We start from the raw sequence: 14,952 nt of genomic DNA, 5'->3' as shown, positions 1-14,952 counted from the left end.
GCATTGTGCCGCTCTTCTATGCTCCACACAATTTCATTGTATGAAAATCTTCTCAAATTTTACCCTGAATGAAAATATGTTTAGGACCGGGGATGTTCCTTAGTAGTATGCTTAGCTGGTATGCACAAAGCTTTGATCCCCAGTCCTGCTTTAAAAAGACATGGTGGTACATGCCTGTAACCCCAACACTTAAGAAGTAGAGGCAGAAGGATCAGAAGTTCAAGGCTACATAGTGAATTTGAGACCACCTTCAGCTAATGAGAAGGAAAAGAAAAACATTTTTTTTTTGTTTTAGATACAATATATCAGGATCTTTCATAAGCGATAATGTGGCTCCTGGACTCCTAAGCAAGACTGTACCACAGTTTAAACTCCTCTTCCTGGATCCTAACTACTATTTCTGAATATAACACAATGAACTCCACTTAGGCAACTGAAAATACAGTTGTGCTTCAGAAGTTATTAATTAGGTAAACCATCATCCTTCTGAAATCAGTGGCCCAGAATTTTATGTTTATAGCCCTATATTTTAAATTTTTATTGTGTTTGTTTACTTACTAATTCCTTTCCTTACTGTGTCTGTGTGTCCTTGCTAGGGTATACCTGTGGTCAGAAGACAACCTGCAGAATCAGTTCTCTCCTTCCTTAGGGATTTAACTCAGGTTATCGGGCTTGGTGTCTGTGCCTTTACCTGCTGAGCCATCTCCTGACCCATTGGCCCACATTTTATAGTTCTTGGTCTCCAGCTTTGACGTCAGCCTCTAATTGCTTTGTCTTCCCTCATGATGGATGTCTTTCCTGACCCAGAAAATCTGAAGGCTTCCAAGGGGAACTCATGTCTCCAACCTTGCCTTTATAAACCATCCCGAGTCAGTAGATTCCTTTCTGACCACTTACTGAGTGAGGTTCCTTTCCTCTCTGATGGGGAACAGGGACATAGCTTTGGTCAGATTTCCCCCTGACAGTTAGTGTTCTTCCCTACTATCTCCTCAGGCCCAGACATGTTAACACTGGAGAGCTCTCAACCATGATAGTACTGGAAGAATATATATATATCCTGTGTCTATATTCACTATCAGTTCAAACTTTGGACAAGACATTCATTTCTACACAGAGATATTCTGGGAAACAATCTTCTAGAAGCTCAAGACCTGCAGGTTGTAAGGAATAAGCATTATTGGACTTTTGTTACCCATTTGAAAGCAGCATTCCAAAATAATTGCTATCAAACCCGCTTTGAGGAGGCAAATTTCAGAAAGCTAAAGGTGCGAGTGATCCCCCCCCCGCCCCCGCACAGTATGTCTGCAGGGCCAGTGTGTAAATGCAGATATGCCTGGTGACGTCACCTGCACTGCCATATCACACTCCAAAGATTAGGCTTCCTCCGTCTGTCACACACTTTCAGACTGTGGAGAAACAGGCTGACTCCAAATTGCTTGTGAACAAAGAGAACGGCGCTTCACTTGTATTAATTCTAAAGTGTGGGAGCCATTGCTGCTGTCTCAGGCTTCATATTAGAGTTGATTGATTCTATCAAGATCACGTAGGTGGAAGCAGAGACAAAGTAACCGCTACTATCTGAAGGTCACTGACATTTAATGCAGGGACAGACACAAGGTGCCAATTTCTTTGTTGAAAGAAACTTTGTTGCTTTCCTAGTACCAGCTGCCTTGGCAGCTCTCTTCGGTGCCGTGACACCGGCTTCTTAGGCTGACTGATCTATGACTTTACTGACCAAGCAATCTGCCATTTCAAACCTCCACTTCCCTCTCTCCTCCCCCAAATGTGTTAAGGTCTACTTCCTTTAAAAGTTATTCCTAAGTCATCGGAGTTCTGCTTTCCTTGTTAAACCACAAACATACCATGTAGCACTTACAGAGGATGGGGCCAGGGATGAGGGTTGAGGAGAGAGACAACCAGGGGCCATCACTTCCCACAGCCCAGAGAATAGGATGTCCTAACACACAACTTGGCAAGCTGTGGGCCATTTTACCATCCAGTACTTTCAAAGCTGCAAATCCAAGAGCTGAAGTGTTCTTAGATCGGAGTCCCCTTTCTGAATGCATCACCTGGAGGCCAGCCACCTCCCAGCAGCCTCTGCCAGAGCTGGTCGAAATGCCTGGAGCACTCACTCAGCTCACTGGAACCTAGGAGCTGATGTCCGGTTTCTAATGCTGCTCTGGTACCCCAGAAAAAGCACTTAGCCTCTCAAAACTGATTTTCTCCTTTGTGAGCAGCTCCAGCGAAGTTCACTGCCCTCCGCAAAAGACATGAAAGTAAACAGGTGGCTAGTAAAGGAGAGGAAGGGCCTCGGTGGCGCTGGAGAGTGTGATTGGGGTGTTGGATAGGCAGAAACACTATACACATGTGTGGAAATATAATAAAACTCATTATTACATATGATTAATATGTGCTAGCAAAAGTTTTGGAAAATGAAAAGAAATTATATTAACTTTTTAAAAATGATCTCAAGGAGTTGTTTTTGAGGTCCCTTATGAGAAGCAAATTCATTCAAACTCACTAATGATTCAGAGCACATAAGCAGCCTGTCAAGCATACAGGAAAGGGCTGGTCCTAAGGAGGAACGGGGGTGAGGGTGGAGACTCCAGGGAAACCGCTGATCCTCAGACCTCAACACACAGGGCTTCCCTCTCGGTGAACACCATGTAACACAGATCTAGAATTGACCACTGTTACTATTTCAGGAAGTGGTTACTTCTAAGAAAGGAATCTTAGCACTGGGGTCCCTTTCATTCTCCTGGTGGGTTAATGCCTTCACTTTACTTGTCAGTTCTAGAACGGTTCTGACCTCTTGAGAATGTCTTCTGTGTGATGACCCATGTGACCTAGAGCTTGCGATGGAGTTCGGAGGAGGTCAGTAGACTGGCATCTAGCTAAAGAGAAGCTGTATGAGTGGTCATTCTGCGACATGTGGCGTCTTGGATCTTGGAGATCTTACCTTGAAGATCTTTCTATTTCAACCTTAACGTTGGGTCCCCAAACCAGTGCTAGGTTGGCTGTATCAAAAACACTCAGAAGGCATCAGTAAAGTGTGGCCCACAGATTTTGGGTTTCTATTTCCCTAGCCTGGTATAGGGTAAGACCTATGTTTTCAGTTGCCACCTATGAAGATTAATGATCTAGGGAAATCTTCCAGTATCCAGATTTTCACTGAAGACTTCTGACATTAGTCAAGGCAGAGTAACCCATCACAGGCTCAAGAGCAAGCAGTGTGGCAGTGAGCTGGGCGCCTGCTTCCCCCCAGTCTCTCAACAATGACACTAACACCTCTGCCCTCAGAAGGTGACACATCAGGGTGATCGCTGCCAATACAAACAATGAACAAAAACAATATCCACTAGAGGATTGTAGCAGGGATCATGGATTTCATACTATTCAGAGTTGTTGGGTGTGTTTGAAAGTTAGTTGGCCAATATAAAGGTGAAAGAGAAGCAAAGGGAAAGGAAAGTGGCCAGCTCTGAGGGGAAGAGAATCAGCAGGCAGCAAACAATTACAAAAAACTTTTTTAAAGTGACTGCTACGGTGATGTCTTCATGAATAAAGATGAATTCTCCGGAAATGCATGGAAACAAAGGCGCTCATCAGAAGAGTCCGAACTCTAAGAAAAGAACAGTGGGGACTTTAGACCTTAAAATACACCCGAAGAAAAGAAACTGACTGAATGGGCTCAATAGGAGAAAGTAATGCCTTACTTTCCAGAGATTTTAGTAAGGCAAGGAGCCAATGGAATGGCTTAACTCACAGTGACTGTGGTCAGTTGGTCAGCTGCTGTTGCACTTCAGGGGAGGAAGGACAGCGCTTTCCATCAAGTAGACACACACATGAAAATATGACCCCCAATCTACACCGTAACTTTGCAAAAAAAATTATTTTATATAGATACAGGCCTCAGCTTACTAAACATTTAGGAGAAAAGCTACCTTGGATCAAGTAAAAAACCTTTTGTGTAACACCTCAAAAATATCATCTATGAAAGAAAAAGACTGCTAAAATCCCAGTACTCGGGAGGCAGAGGCAGGTGGATTTCTGTGAGTTCAAGACCAGCCTGGTCTACAAGAGCTAGTTCCAGGACAGGCTCCAAAACCACAGAGAAACCCTGTCTCGAAAAACCAAAAAAAAAAAAAAAAAAAGAAAAGAAAAAAAAATACGCTCATAAAAGATATTTTTAAAAATGAAATGCTAGTCATAGACGGAGAAAATATTTGCAGATCACACATCTGGCAAAGGACCAGCATTCAGACAAAAACAAAACACAAAAAAAACTCTCAGAGCTAAGAATACAATCCCAATACATTAAATAGGCAACGTGTTTGAACAGTTGATTCATTATAGAAGAAATATTATGACAATAAGTATATGAAAAAGGGAGACAGACAGAGGTGCCACACCACTACTTGCTAGGGAATTGAAGACTAAAACTATGCTAAAGCACTGCTATATTACTGTTATAATACTAACACTTAGGAAGCAAATGAAGTACTGGTGGGATGCCCACAGCTAGAACATTCTCCACTCACACAGTGCTGGTGAGGATGCCCACAGCTGGACCACTCTCCACTCACACAGAGCTGGTGGGGATGTCCACAGCTGGACCACTCTCCACTCACACAGTGCTGGTGAGGATGCCCACAGCTGGACCACTCTCTACTCACAGAGTGCTGGTGAGGATGCCCACAGCTGGACCACTCTCCACTCACACAGAACTGGTGGGGATGCCCACAGCTGGACCACTCTCCACTCACACAGAGCTGGTGGGGATGTCCACAGCTGGACCACTCTCCACTCACACAGTGCTGATGGGGATGCCCACAGCTAGAACATCCTCCACTCACAGAGTTCTGGTGAGGACGCCCACAGCTGGACCACTCTCTACTTACGCAGTGCTGGTAGGGATGCTCACAGCTGGAACATCCTCCACTCACACAGTGCTTATAAAGATGATCACAGAGTACTAATAAAGTCAATGGAAAGTATCTTGGCTATTTATTTCTTGTGAAGCTCAACACTGATATACCCAACTACTCAGAATATCTACTCAGGCATTACCTTTAAAAATAAAGAGTTAAGAATTTTTTAAAAAAACATTTTATAAAATCCTGTGTTCTTGGTATATTTATTCATAACTGTCCCCTACTAGAAAAATCCAATCAAGTAGCTCTCCATTTACTATGGATGATGTGTCCTCTGGTGTCTGACATTAATTTGGGGATATTTTCAGTCATCAGTGCTCCAAATATTTCTCTTGTCCTTTGCTCTCCTCCTCCTGGTGTTCTGTGGCTTAGCAACTCTCTTGGCTGACCCAGTGTTCAGTTGTTCTACCCCACTGATTCCCAGGCATTTTTTCTTCTTTGCTTTGGGTCTGAGGAATCTGTAGCCATATGCTGAAGCTCACTGACTCTCCCTCCTGCACCTTGTGGACTAATGGTCCCACCAAAGACGGCCTTTGTTTCCTTACAGCACTATCCCTCTGTGCTTCTTAGAGCTCCATCCCTCCGGTCACACAGCCTGCCTACTCTTCCTTGCTGTCTATGTGAATCAAATTATTTAATTATTCTATGTGAATCAAATTATTTAGCCGGGCGGTGGTGGCGCAGGCCTTTAATCCCAGCACTCGGGAGGCAGAGGCAGGCGGATCTCTGTGAGTTTGAGGCCAGCCTGGTCTAGAAGAGCTAGTTCCAGGACAGGAACCAAAAGCTACGGAGAAACCCTGTCTCGAAAATCAAAAAAAAAAAAAAAAAAAAAAAAAAATTTAACCTTCTTAGTCTGATCACTCCAAACACTTGCTGTATTCCTGCTGGGGTCTGATGCTTGCTTGCTCTGTCTCTTCAAATATGTTTTTCCTATGAATATAATATTCCTTGCTTTTTTGCGTTTTTTACAAAATGCCTAATTTGATGTATTCTGGCAAAATTATTGCATTCTGATTTCCATGGGAGTTTTTACTCATGCTTTTATTGTTTTTGTTTTTTTGTTTTGTTTTGTTTTTGCTTGGCTAAACTGTGGTGTTGTTTTAATCTACCTGCCTCTTTCCCCAATTTGGGGGTAGACCATTTCCTGTGATCTCAGTTCTCAGGGTAATGGAAAGCGAGATGTTTAATTCAAGTTGCCCAGCTCTTTATATGAGGTTAAGATGGAGTGTTGATTTCCAAGTTTCTTAACTGTCAGGGTAGAAGACCAACAGCCATGCACTGTGACTATGGAGGATCCACACGATCTCAGCTACTGAGCAGTAAGGAGCAGCTTACTGGAGATGAGCCGACGGTGTAGGTAAATCTCTGATGCACTACCTTCAGTGGAAGAAATCTGAACCAAAAGGCCAGGCTGTTGTATAATTTGATTTATATGACAATCTGCAAAGGTCAAACGTTTGAGATGGAAAACAGATTAGTGGTTACAAGTGATTGGGAACTAAAGGAAATGTGGCTCTAAAGGAAAGCCCTGGACAATCTGAGGCTGTATTAGTTGGAGTTTATTAGAGGAACAGAGCTGATAGAATAAGTGTACATAATCAAGGGGAGTTTACTAGATTAGCTTAATGTCCAACAATGGCTGCCTCACTCTATAGACCAAGAGTCCAGTAGTTTCTCAGTCCACAGTGCTGGCTGCCTCAGCACTCTCAATCTGGTGCTGAAGGCTTGGAGATTTCTTGGAGAGCTACCATCTTTACTATAATATACTGTCATAACAATATCAGTAAAGGAATGTGACAGTGGCAGTCAGCAGGATGGAGGAAGGTGACAGAGCGAAGGAAGACAAACAGGCAAAAAGCAAATTTTCTGGTTTCATCTCCCTTTTATCTGGCAGAAGGGACCACCCATATTTAGAGTAAGTCTTCTCGCTTCAAATAATCTGATTTAGAAAATTCTTCATAGCTGTTTCTGGCAGATTGTGTTTTAGTTGATTCAAGATCTAGTAAAGTTGATAAAGTGCATTGTCACCGTAGAGGGTCATTTGAGTCTAGGCATCCATTTGAACTCAAAAACGCAATACATCAGAAAGCATATGCAGTTAGAAATATTTTTTAAATTGCTGTTTCACACTCTATCTGGGTTGTTGCCAGACCTTACCCGAAGGTTTCCCGTGACAAAGAGTTCACTGCTTTTGAAGATCATTGATTCCTCTACAGTAGATCTTCCTTCCCAACCGCACTGCTGGAAGTGGGTTACAGGTTGTCAAGCTGTCCTCTGCCTCAGGCAGATGGGAGCCACAGCACTGCTCTCCCAGAGTGGGCTGTAAGACAGGCTCCTTCTTCTATCACTGTTACAGACTAGAAAATGAACCATTACCCTGTAGAATAACTTCATTTTTTTCTTTTATGTTGAAATAAAATCAGCTCGTCTGCTACTCTATACTTAGTGGTTTCAGGCTTTGTTATTTCTTGTTTTTTCTTTTTCTTTTCTTTTCCAAGACAGGTTTCTCTGTATAGTCCTGGCTGTCCTGGAACTTGCTCTGTACACCAGGTTGCGTGTTGGGATTAAAGGCATGTGCCACCACAGCCTGCCCATATCTTCTCTCTGTCTCTGTCTCTCTCTGCTTATGTACTTTATGTATGAGAGCTTTGTCTGCACACCATAATAGGGCATCAAACCCCATCATAGATGACTGTGAGCCATTACGTGGTTACTGGGAATCGAACTCAGGACCTCTGGAAGAGCAGCCAGTGTTCTTAACCAGTCCATTGCTTTATTCCAGCCAATTCTCACCACCTCCATTTTTTTTCTTGAAAGAAATTGATTCCTTCCTTATACATGATGGTTCATTAAATATTTGAAGATTTTCTGTAGGCTCTCCTATTTCCATCATCTCCAGGTCTTCTATGTGTGTGTGTCTGGTTCTTTGGGCTTTTTCTCATGACAAGTGTCTAAGATTATTGTTTCCCAGAGTATTGCCTTCACTTTTTCTCAATTGCCATAACAGAATATCATATTTGATTTCTAAATAGCTTAGATTCTACAAAGATAGGTTTTGTTATTGAAATGGATCCCATAGTTCCCGATTTCACAATCCAGCAAATAATGCATAATACAATCTCTCTTTGCAGAAGCCAACATTGCTATCTATTTTCGTGGCTGGCCTGCTCTGTCTGCCTGCATAGCCTCTGGGAGTTCTTAGAGAGCTTTGAAAGTCTAGGATTTGGAGACAATCCACAATCCAAAGGAATTCAGAGACCTGAAACGTTACCAAGCAAATCAACCATAACTATCACTCAGCTCCTATCACCGTATCTCAGCAGCTGTAAAAGAATCCACAGCTATAAAAAGATCTGCCGTTCACACCACGCTCAGCCTCTTCCCAGCACTGCTGATCCTATGATCGCCATGACCACTTCCTCTCAAGTACTCTCCAATGAGAGGCAAACTCCTCCTATCTTCCAGGAATTGGGGTGTCTTTATGCCCCGCTAATCTCAGAACGGTGTTCCTCACTCACAGAGCTTCTCATAAGAGGAGGACACCCCACATCAGTTTCTGACTGAACATCACAGCAGATAGACTCTGTACAGTATACACACTCACTAAGAAGTGCACTTTCCCTTGGGTTAAGTTGGGTTATGGACCATCATTTGAAATTCTTTGACCTGTGACATCATATACAGCAAAATATTTCAGAAACAGGGTTGAAGTTGGCCGTCCCCAAGATATCTGATCTTCAACAAACTTTTGAGACACGTTATAAATCATAATTAAATTTGATCAAAAGTGATTTCTTTTATGTCTTCTAATAGTTAAGTCAAGGAAATATAAATAAAACATAGCCTACTTTTACTAGGAGTGGTGGCTCATGCCTGTAGTCCTATCTAGCATCCAAGAGGCCAAAGTAGGGGGATTACAATCAAGTCATGGCCCCCCTGAGCTATGTTTGAAGCAAGCCTGAGCTATAGAGCAAAACTCTATTTCTAAAATAAAATAAAATAAATAAAATAAGATAAAATAAAACAACAACAAAACAAGGGCTGGAGATGTGGTTCGATTGGAAGAGTACTTACCTAGCATGCAAGGGGTCTTGGGTTCCATCCCTAGACTAAAACTAGGAATGGTGGCACATGAGGATTATCCCAGATTTTTGAATTAGACGTTCAAGGTCATTTTAAGCTTATAGTGAATTCCAGGATAGCCTTGGTTACATAAAACCGTCTCCAAAGGAAAACCAACAAAACAAAAGAAAACAAAACCTACTTTTATAGGTTATGAGACATTTCTGGGTGTCGTTTCTGCTAAAGTGATATGAAGTGGGATTTTGCTTGGGTAGGTTGACTGAAGGTTTACAACGTTAGCATGTTCTCCAAAGGATGCCTGGGTGGGTCGACTGAAGGTGGACAGCATTAGCATGTTCTCCAAAGGACACCTGGGTGGGTCCACTGAAAGTGAATAGTGTTAGCATGTTCTCCAAAGGATACTCAGGAGAATATGAAGACAGCTAGAGTCTAGGAGAAAATGTTTTCAAAGCACACCTGTGATAAATCCAAGATGCACAAAGAACTCCCAAAGCTCAACAATAAGCAAATGAACAGTCAGATAAGGGAGAACAGACAAGAGGCTGGAACTGGCTCTTCATTAGAGACTGAGTGAGATATGAGCAGATGAAGAGAGGCCCAGCATCCCATGTCCTTAGGAAAATTCAAAGGAAACAACGTGAGATCTACTACACAGCTGTTAGAATGGACACAAGCTAAAATGCTGACAACCTCAAGGATATGAGCAACAACATCTTTTATTGATGGTAGGAATGCAGAATGGTCTAACCATTCTGAGGACAGATTGGCAGCTCCCTACAAAGCTAAAAAATAGCATATTCTTACCAAATGATCCAGTATGAGCTTTTTTATATTTATCCAAATGAGTTATGTTGACCCAGAAACTTATGTATACACACACACATACACACACAATGAGTGTTTCTAGAGACTTTTTCTCATAAGTGCCAAAACATAGACACAACCAAGATGTCCTGTAGTCATTAAATTGATAAATAATCTGAAGCCCATCCAGAGAGGATATCATTATTCAGCATTTAGAAGAAAAGAGCTATCAGAGCCTAAGAAGACGCAGGAAGCATTCCAAGTGCAGTGCCAAGTAGAGGAGGCTGGGATGGACAGGCGACATGTCATGTGGCCACCACAAGACACCAGGGAGAAGGAAGAGCTATGAGGACAGTACAGAGCTTGGTGGCTTTTGTGGATTAGTGGGGTTGGGATTAATAGAGAGAGCACAAAGGATTTTAAACTCAGCCAACTCTTCCTTATGATGTGATATTAATGGGGTTTACAGCAGAATTGAAAGGAAGTCACAGGGTTTGTATATGTCCCCTGTCTCTTCCCTCACTACCTGCAACAGGGGGAACAAAAGCATGACTATGTATCCACTACGAGGCAGCCTGTAAAAAAAAAAAAAAGGGAAACACCAGGTGTCTTCTTTTATGGCAAGGCTGTCATGGTGTCCATTTGGAGCCTGAGACACAGTGACACATACCCCTCTGAACCAATGTTACTTTAACTGGGCCTGTGTCACTTTTGGACAGCTTTTAGAAAGATCACTCAAAGTCTGACCAGTGAGACTGCGCTACAGGTAAAGGGGTTGCTGAAAAGCCTCGTAAGCTGAGTTCCATTCAAACCTTGCGTAATGGTGGAAGAAAATTGACTTCACAAAAGTTCTCTGACCTCCACACATCTCACACATACAAATAATAATCAATCAACTCTTTAAAAATTATCAAAATCATTCAATTATATGAATACATTTATTGTGCCTTTTTGTCGGAGAGGCACAAAGTCTTTGTATGTAATAGCCCAGACTAGCCTCAAGTTCCTGATCCTTCTGCTTTGGCCTCCTGAATGCTGGGATTATAACAAACGAATTCAAACAGAAAGTTCTGAATACATGCTAGGTATCAAAACCAAAGACTCATAGATCACCAAGACTCTCCTAACCCCTAACAACCTCAAGATCTAATGAGTTAGAAGATTCCCATAGTGAAAAACATAGAATATTCTGGGGACCTGGTACCCAGAGAGGCACATCCCACCTGGAAAAGGGAGGCATGAGAGCCCTGTGGAAGAAGCATCATGTGAGCTGTTTTCCAAGGGATGAGGAAGATTCTACCAGGGCGGACGTGAAGGTGGAGGACATTCCAGGCAGAGCACAGAACATGAACAAAGCCGAGAGGCATGACTGCCCTGGCTATTTTTGGAGAACAGAGATTAGACTGGAGAGGCTGAAAGATAGGATAAAGGAAGGGCTGAGGAGAAGCTGGAAAGCTGATTTGGATTAAGATGAAGAAACTCAAATGCCATGTTCAATTTTCGAACATGATCTCATAGCAGTGGGGCACTTAGCAGAGGCCTTTGAGCTCGGGGCTGCCATCGTCAGAACTGCTTCAAATGACTCTGGTGGATATGCCAAATGAGAGAGAGGTGGAAAAGCTTGGTGAGGGCTTCTAGAACAATCTAGCAAGAAGTCTGAATGAGGACAAGAAGAAGAACTACAGGAAGAGAAAGAAGGGATGGATTCTAAAGACGTTGAACATATTGTTGACATAGATGAGCAGTGAGCATCTAGTTAACCCACTGAAACTGCTCCTAAGACAGTCTCATAGAATGACTGGTGCTCATTTGACTTGCCCTGGTCAGTTTGCTGGCCTGTGGTAGCCACTTCAGAGATATTCTTAGGGACATAAAATATAAGAGCAGCCTCTCCTGATTCCAAGGGACTAATTCTATAAAGCCTCGCCAATCTCTCAGTGTAAGATGAAGTTGGGTTTGTACTTTCTCTGTGCAGGCATCCAACCCAGAGTCTTCTCTGACGTCCGTATAAAACCACTGTAGTGAAAATTTCCACCAAGCCATGGCCTTTGGTGTGGAGGATTGACTGGGTCCGAGCCTAGACTTTGCCGTTGACTAGCCGTATGATTGAATTTCTCAAGCCAGCTTCTTCATCAGTAGAAACGGGGTAATTGCACCTCTGTTCTCCCTCTGCTTCAGAGAGAGAAAAACAAAGATAAATGGACAGAGACAGAGATGAACCCAAAGTGATCTCAAACTGAGGGGTATTATGTAAGAACACCATTGTCATGGAAGTGACCAATTAAAAATGCCCAGATACTGGGAAGAAGTGCGCTGTTTGCTTTTTCCAGTCTCAGCTCCTTTCAGAAAAAGCGGCAGTATTATTACCCAGCTTAGGTAAGAAACAGCCATTGTGACACACTCGGGTGTCTGTCTGTCCATTTCTGTGCTTTTCACAGGCAGGAAACAGGACCAGGCTCAATTTTTGACTGGGAGGTTAGAGTTAATTCTCTTTTTGAAATAAGAACTGAAGACAAATGTCAGACCACTGGTGCATAGAGATAGCAGAAAGCCCTAGTTACTTCAAGAATGTGGCTGACATTGAATACATCAGGGCCCAATTATGTTTCTTTTCAGAGGCGTTGGGATGAGCAGATGGAAGCAAAGATTCCTAGGCTGCAGATTCTTTTTTTAAAATATGCCTTCTTTTGTGCGGCTCAATGCAGAGCAGTGATTTCTAAAGCCAGGAATGGTGAGCAGCAACCAGGGGAGCATGGGAGATAATGGAGCAAGAGAAAAAGAATTAGAACTTTCATTATATATTTTTTTCTTTTCAGAGCATAGTTTGAATGTGCTTCATTATATGCATACTGCAGGAATATTATAAGAAGTTAGATATACATAATATCTATGTAAATATGAGAGTGCGCACACATGTATAGAAGATTGCTCAAAAATGTTTACGAGTGGACCGCGATCAAGCTAACCTAAGGACCACGGTGTAAAGGTTTTGGAGTTAGATCTGCATTTGGATGCCTTGTCCCTTTGTGACCTGTGTGTCTGAGTGACTTGCTACTCCAGGAGCAGAGAGGAGAGGAACATGTGGTTTCTCAGCCGAAGGCTGCCTGACTCACGTGTGTGTTGGAGGACCGACTGCTTTAAGGAGTGGCCTCTTCATCGCTCACTAATACAATGGGAGTAATAATAAGACCTTCACGTTGGCAAAGTGACTGTGAGGATTAAGTAAAGACCTTATAACATAGTGTCTTTCCTTTCTGATTTCAAGTTCAAAGGTATTGTTTAAGGTGTGTGTCCTACATGGTCTCATCCTCTCTCTGACCTGCTGTCCATCGCAGCTTGTCTCTTGATGGCTCACTCTCTTACAGTGACTCTGGAGGAGCAATGCTGCAGGAGCAATGGGCTCAGCACTGCCACTCATTTTCCACTGAGTGAGCTTCCAGTTCCTGCTGTCCAGGTGTCCTGCTGTACACCCCGGGCATGCTGCCTATCCTTTTTTTTCACAACGCCCCAGACAGGATGTGGGTACCTTCTGCATTTTTCACACGCAGGGAAGCTGTATGGCAGGGCAGCCCCACAGAACTTTCTATAGTGTTGGGCCTTTTCTGTCTATGCTATGCTCTGTGTTGGCACTGGACACATGACTATTAAACACCTTCAATGACTAAGAAATCACATCTTATTCAATTACAAATCATTTCAATCTGAATAGCCAAGTGTGGCTACTGACTACTTGGTTGAAGAACAAAGATTGCTAGAAGACTAAGGGACTCCAGAGAGAGATGTATTAAGGGGAAAAAAACCATAAATAATAGTGAAGAACAGAGAGTATCCATCATTAGGTAAGGAAATTGGAAGAAATACAGAGAGGGCCCGAGCACATGGAGGATCCCTGTGATGAGCTGGGGGCTGCTCTGGGGACACTTTAAATGAAATCAGTAGAAATGTGTGGAAGAGACTCCAAAGGCCACCATGACAATGAGCAAGGAAACAGACCCAGGGCCGGAGTGCTTCTATAGTGTCAAGAACCCTAGAGTAGCAGGGTGGTGCTGGTGCACGCCTTTAATCCCAGCACTCTGGAGAAGGAGGCAGGAAGATCTCTGTGAGTACAAGGCCAGCCTGGTCTACCGAGCACTGTACCAGGACAGCCAGAGCTGTTTCACAAAGAAACTGTGTCTCAAAAAACAAAACAAAAACCAAACAAACAAGAAGGAGGAGGAGGAGAAGGAGGAGGAAGAGGAAAAGAAGAAAGAGAAGAAGCAGCCCAGAGAGATTCCTAGAGACCTAGTGAAAGGGGCCGGAAATTCCCACTGCAGCCCAAGTAGACACAGCACACCACAATTCAGCCTGATCCATCCCTGGCTCACAATTGAAAGGAACATCCTCCAATTGGAAACAAGCCAGGAGGCAAACAAGCAGGAAGTCTCAGAATTACAAAAGACAGCCAAGAATCCTGAATACATTGTAAAAACCAGCACTACCAGGAACCCAAAAGTCAATGCACAAAAGAACCAATAACCAAGAAAATAGAATAGAGAAAACAGACCTCTCTCTCCTCAGTTAGTGTGATTAATGTGTGCAGAGGTTCAGGATATAGCCAACCAGAAAGCAAGAATGGGCAGGGCAAAAAAATTACATGTGCTAAAAATTATACAGAATCAAGTATGCTGGCACACACTTGTAATCCCCCCAAAATAGAAAAAATTGTAAATGAAATTATTATTAAAGTAGTGAATTAGTAAGTGGCTAAATATACTTGGATATAATGCAAATTTATTCTAGGCCAGTGGTTCCCAACCTTCCTAATGCTGTGACCTTTTAACATGGTTTCTCTTGTTGTGGTGATGCCCAAACATAAAATGATTTTTATTGTTACTTTGTAACTGTAATTTTGCTACTGTTATGAATCATAATGTAATTATCTGTGTTTTCTAATGGTCTGTGAAAGGTTCGCTCAACACTGTACCCCCCCCCCCAAAGGGGTAGCCACTCACAGGTTGAGAACCACTGTTCTAGACAATGGTGAGCTAAGGGATTTTTGCATAAACACAAAAAGACAATGTTTTGATTTTTAATGAGCATTAGAGGGAAGGGATTAATTTAAAAAATTAAAATTTTCCAAAGCTAAAAACAAAAC

This window comes from Chionomys nivalis, chromosome 23 (genome assembly GCF_950005125.1).
Source record: "Chionomys nivalis chromosome 23, mChiNiv1.1, whole genome shotgun sequence".
In the NCBI taxonomy this organism is placed as follows: Eukaryota; Metazoa; Chordata; class Mammalia; order Rodentia; family Cricetidae; genus Chionomys; species Chionomys nivalis.
The sequence above is the reverse complement of the archived record's forward strand: the minus strand, read 5'-3'. Positions refer to the sequence as shown.